The following is a 5,160-nucleotide window of genomic DNA, read 5'->3' on the forward strand; positions in this document are numbered from 1 at the left end:
AATACAGCCTGTAATAATTTATGAGGTTATTGCAATAAACATACTTTGGAATATAAAAAGAAATAATTGAAAGTCAACACTTTTGTTGAGGCTTTTAATCGTTTTTTAAGTTTCCCTTTTGATGCTTTTTTTTCAATATTTGTCTTTTTTTATGTTTTCAAAACTACGTAACACTAACTTATTAACTTTAGTTTTACAGTTATTGTTGAAATGTATGATCAATAAACCTCATTTATAGGAAATTATATCTAATGTTTGAGTTAGAAAACCTGAAATTAGGAATTATTTTGACTAAAATTAAAGGAATGGACGTTGATGGATAATCACAGACTGGAATGTGTCAACTTTTACTCAATACTATTTCAAAACCACTTCAATTTGTTTTTCAAATGCTATAAAATTGAATAAGACGCCCCAAAATTAATGAAAGTAGAGATTTGTACTTGCCAAAGATTGTTGTGTGGAACCAATCATGTTATTTTGGGGAATTAAAAAGAACATTGATATAGGATAACATGTCAACTTGACCCGAGGACAATACGAGGACATCAGGAGGACAACATGAGGACAACATGGTTAAGACAACAGACACCACAGATTCATCTATCTAATGCTGACCACAAAATGGTGCTCAGTGTAAATTCAGGCAGGAGGACTTTAATCTATATTTAATCACACTTCTCTCTCTTCTAAAACAGCTGTCGAGGCGTTCCCTTTTACGTTAACCAATCAGAAGTGGCCTTAAATTTCCCAAGCCAATCAAATCATGGCATTCCTGTTTTGACCCTCCTGTTGTCTTCGGGTCGATGTGACCCATTTTCAAAATGTTTGTATATCAGAAATTTGGGTTTCTTTCAACCAATTTGTCACAAATAAAATAACGTGGATAGTTCCATAGAACATTTCTTTACAAGGGAAATAATTGATCAGTTCATTACTTTGATGTTATAGCATTTGATTTTAGTTGAAAAAAGCTACAAAAGCCCAGAAAGAATTGACAAAAACATCGGAAAGAGTGACAAAACACGTGGGGAAAAAGGGACTAAAGCATCAGGGGAACGCGCCACAAGTGTCAAAAGACGACCAAAACGTTGAAAAAAAAGTTTAAATTTAACATTTTGACCCAGAAAAAACAAAAAGTTGCATGGTCAGCAGGAAGACAACACCACCATCAGCGTTTAGACTCCATTGGAGGATCAGCTTCTGGCTTTCTAACCCCCTAAATATACAGTATAGATCATTTCATAATGATAGAGTCTAATCTCCAAAGACTGTACATATCATGCATTTGTAAAGCATATCTGCATCCAAGTCGGTCCTGATTTAAATGTCTTTTCAATTCCACTGTCGCAGACTATCTTCCAAAATCTGAATAAAATCCCTAGAGCAGGGGTCTTCAAACCGGGCGGTTTTACCGCGCGATGGTTACTGCATGGGGGTCGCGAAAGTTTGGTTGATTAGACTTTTTTTTATATTCCCCCCCCCCTGCCATTTTGTCCCACTAATTGAAATGTCTTTAAATACACGTTAACATGAATTCAACACACTGTAAAACAGATAAATGGAGGCAGAAGATGTCTTCAGTCATCAATGCACACATGGCACTATAGGACCAGTTTGATATAACACAATTTTATACAATATATATAATTAGGGGGTGCCCGCTCCATCTCGCCATCAGTTTGGGGGTCCTTGGCCTGGAAAACGTTGAAGACCCCTGCCCGAGAGTCTTGCTAGAGTCGGGACGCGCTCCCGTCGTCTCAATTGTTTGGCGCAAGGTGGTCAGAAACCTCAGTCCCAGTCCGTCTTTTTCCCGTCTTGACGTTCCGACGAAATCAAACATGTTTAATATTATCATACATTTTAAGTCTTGGTAGTGAAGTTAAATCGTGAACATTGTCAACAATCAATGGGTGCTCAGCCCTCATCCATTGAAATGAAGGCCAAAAATGATCATCTTGAAAAAAAGACCATTACTTTTGTCCGTCTATCCACACAGTGGAATTTGCAGTTGAAATGTGTCTTTCACACGTTCCCTCTTATGCCACACATCACACACATGCTCCTCAGTGTGACCACATGTAACTGACACAATATGGTTGAAATCCAGACATGTTCTTGCATATCCCCCTTTTCAGGGGGATGTGTGTTTTAATTTTTAATCTCAGCACTCTTGTTTCTCGATGTCACCAGGTCACGATCATAGTCAGGGTTTAAAATAACACAAAGAAAGCCCAACGCAAAGGATATTCGGCCTACATGAGTGAAATCCAGTGGATTTTCCAGCAGCAACAGAGCAATCCTAGAAGTGGAACATCAAGGATATAGACAACAAATGGCTAGACAATGTCTTATTTGAGTGTGGGTAGTCAAAATACAATCCGCAAAGCAGTGTGAGCAAGGTTAGTGCCTCATTAAAGGATGTAGTCTTCTATCTTCCTGTGATTTACTGCTGTAATCCTAATATGTTGGATTACACACACACACACACACACACACACACAGAGGTTCCTTGATTTACATTCACATCTTAATTTAGTGCCATGTGACCATAATACATAACGTTAAGTGAGCAGGACTTACACTAAGCTTTTCATGAGAGTTGACGTTGTTACTAAAGTTAATCAAATCACCACAAACCAGATACTGTACCGTAGTAATCCTAGGGTTTTGGGGGGCCCCTCATGGTGTGGGGCCCCAGGGCAGTTGTCCACTGTGCTTTGACCCTAAGCCTAAACCTGAACTGGATTGTACAATCTCTCAACATTACTCACATTTGGACCTGAACCATGGTTACACTTTATCTCTTTTAACCAACTTTGTGGTTAGATGTCTTTAAATACAAACACACACACACACACACACACACAAACACACACACACACACACACACACCCACACACACAGCTCCCCTTTACGTTTCTGTGATGAAGACAGAAATCCATCCATCCATCCATCTTCGACCGCTTATCCGGTATCGGGTCGCGGGGGCAGCAGCTCCAGTAGGGAACCCCAAACTTCCCTTTCCCGAGCCGCATCAACCAGCTCCGACTGGGGGATCCCGAGGCGTTCCCAGGCCAGTTTGGAGATATAATCTCTCCACCTTGTCCTGGGTCTTCCCCGAGGCCTCCTCCCAGCTGGACGTGCCTGGAACACCTCCCTAGGGAGCCCCCCAGAAGGCATCCTTACCAGATGCCCGAACCACCTCAACTGACTCCTTTCCTTAAAGACAGAAATCATTAGCAGTAATATTTTAGGCCACCAGCTGGCAGCACACACTGACATTCTATGGGGAAGAATTCCTGCCTTGGAAAATGAGAGAGGCGGGCCCGGAATAGGAGGAAAGAGGAGGGCAGGGGTAGGAGTAGGAGGGAATGGGAAGAAAGATGAGAAGAGAGCCGAGAAAATGGAGTGTTTGAGTCATGCTGTCACATCTGAAGCTAAACCAGTGTCCAGAAAGTAAGACCTCTGTCTGGCTCTCTCTCCCTCCATCCTCCCCTCTCTCTCTCCCTCTATCCTGACAGTCTATTCCTCTCTCTCTCTCTCTCTCTCTCTCTCCCCATTCTGACAGTCTCATTCAGCCCGAACGATGAGGTTTTCCAGTCAACCTGCAAACAGATGTGGAAGCAGCTGCTTCTCTCACCGCCCGACGACGCCGGACAGATCAGCCTGGAGCCGGACGGCAGCGGCGTGCCGTCTCAACCAGCAGTGAGCTGTCCATGTAAGTACACCGCACCCCCATGCATGTCTGTGCTGTCATTATGGTAGGCTTGGTTTATCAAGCCGTCTGTCTGCTGCATACACAGAACACACACGTACTGCCGATGGCTCCCACACAGCACAAATGAAGATGCTTTAACATTCAGTCCATAATCAGGGGTCCCCAGTGGAGGTTGAAGTATTCAAATCCTTTACCTAACCCTTGTGTTGTCTTCGGGTCAGATTTGAACTGGTTTACAAAAACTTTCTATATCAGAAAAGAGTGTTGAAAAAAGTGAGAAATGTTGCAAAAAAAACTACAAAAAACAAGAAAAGCATTATTGTTTCAAACGCGGAAAAAGTGACCCAAAAAAAGTCTGAAAAAGTGACAAAAAAAATGTCAAAAACATTGGAAAAAGCGACAAAGAAATTGTAAAAAAAAAAAGACTAAAAATTGACTTAAAAAACGACAAAAAGTGACCAAAAAATAGGAATAAAATTGGGACGATGTTGAGAAAAGTGTAGAAAAATAACAACAAACACACAACAAAACACAAAGTTGCAGGTCGACGGGAAGACAAAGTGATACCACACTGTAAAATACTCTGTTAAAAGTGAATGTCGTTGCGTTGAAAATGTAACTTAAGTAAAAGTCTGTAAGTATCATCCGGAAAATGTATTTGAAGTATTAAAAGTTGAAGTACTCAATGCAGAAAAATCCTCCCATTTTAGGAACTGGAAACCATCAAAACTGTTCTGTCAATCACAATAAGTGTTTAATGCTCTAATCCTTTTTAGCTGGACTAGCTGGCCGTTATTATATTGGAGGCAGAGATGGCAAAAGTACTCACTTTCCGTACTTAAGTAGAAGTACAGATACTTGAGTTAAAAAATACTCTGGTGAAAGTGGAAGTACAGATTAAACTTCGTTACTCAAGTAAAAGTAACAAAGTACAAGCTTGGAAATTTACTTAAAGTATAAAAGTAAAAGTAGCCTTGCGAAAGCTACCTGGAGCACACAGATGTTACTAGAGAGACGCTGAGGGACTTCAGTGGACATGGAGGACACGGTCTTTATATGGCATTGCCTACATTTTAAATGGCTGTCTGCCAATAGGCCTAAAACATCACATATATGATTATTATGACAGAAACTTGGACTCCAGGTTAATAAAATTCTGACTCATTAGCAAGATATGAATTCAGTTGTGATTCTGTGAGAATTCACAGATCCAGTCTATATTCTTAATCCACCCCCTAACATTTAAATGAATGTACATGAATGTGTGTGTGCTCAAATATGGCTTCTGGAAAGAAAATAAAGGGTTAAATATGAATTACTAAACAGGCATTAATGAAGAAGTTCCCCAGCACATTGGCCAGGAGTCACTCTTGATGCCTACTGTCTCAAACGTCTCTCTCAGAAAAGGCAGAGGATGATGGGAATGTCTTGCTGCTTGT

At 40.7% G+C, this 5,160-nt stretch overlaps 1 protein-coding gene and 1 long non-coding RNA gene across 3 annotated transcripts in view; both read left to right on the forward strand.

The window, feature by feature from the left end:
• Positions 1 to 1,904, forward strand: part of LOC116698098 (uncharacterized) — a 15,984-nt gene extending 14,080 nt beyond the window's left edge. The window contains exon 3 of the long non-coding RNA XR_004334114.1: positions 1,802 to 1,904. This is a non-coding gene — a long non-coding RNA (uncharacterized LOC116698098). The remainder of the gene's footprint in view (positions 1 to 1,801) is intronic.
• Positions 1,905 to 3,344: 1,440 nt separating this feature from the next.
• The window catches only part of LOC116698087 (uncharacterized protein C21orf62), a 29,606-nt gene continuing 27,790 nt past the window's right edge, over positions 3,345 to 5,160 (forward strand). Inside the window, exons 1-2 of one of the 2 annotated variants that reach the window (XM_032529859.1) lie at positions 3,345 to 3,459; positions 3,572 to 3,721. The gene's annotated coding sequence lies outside the window, so the exon portion shown is untranslated. Of the gene's footprint in view, positions 3,722 to 5,160 lie in introns of both variants that reach the window. The other variant, XM_032529858.1, reaches the window with a different exon arrangement.

Source organism: Etheostoma spectabile, chromosome 11 (genome assembly GCF_008692095.1).
Source record: "Etheostoma spectabile isolate EspeVRDwgs_2016 chromosome 11, UIUC_Espe_1.0, whole genome shotgun sequence".
In the NCBI taxonomy this organism is placed as follows: domain Eukaryota; kingdom Metazoa; phylum Chordata; class Actinopteri; order Perciformes; family Percidae; genus Etheostoma; species Etheostoma spectabile.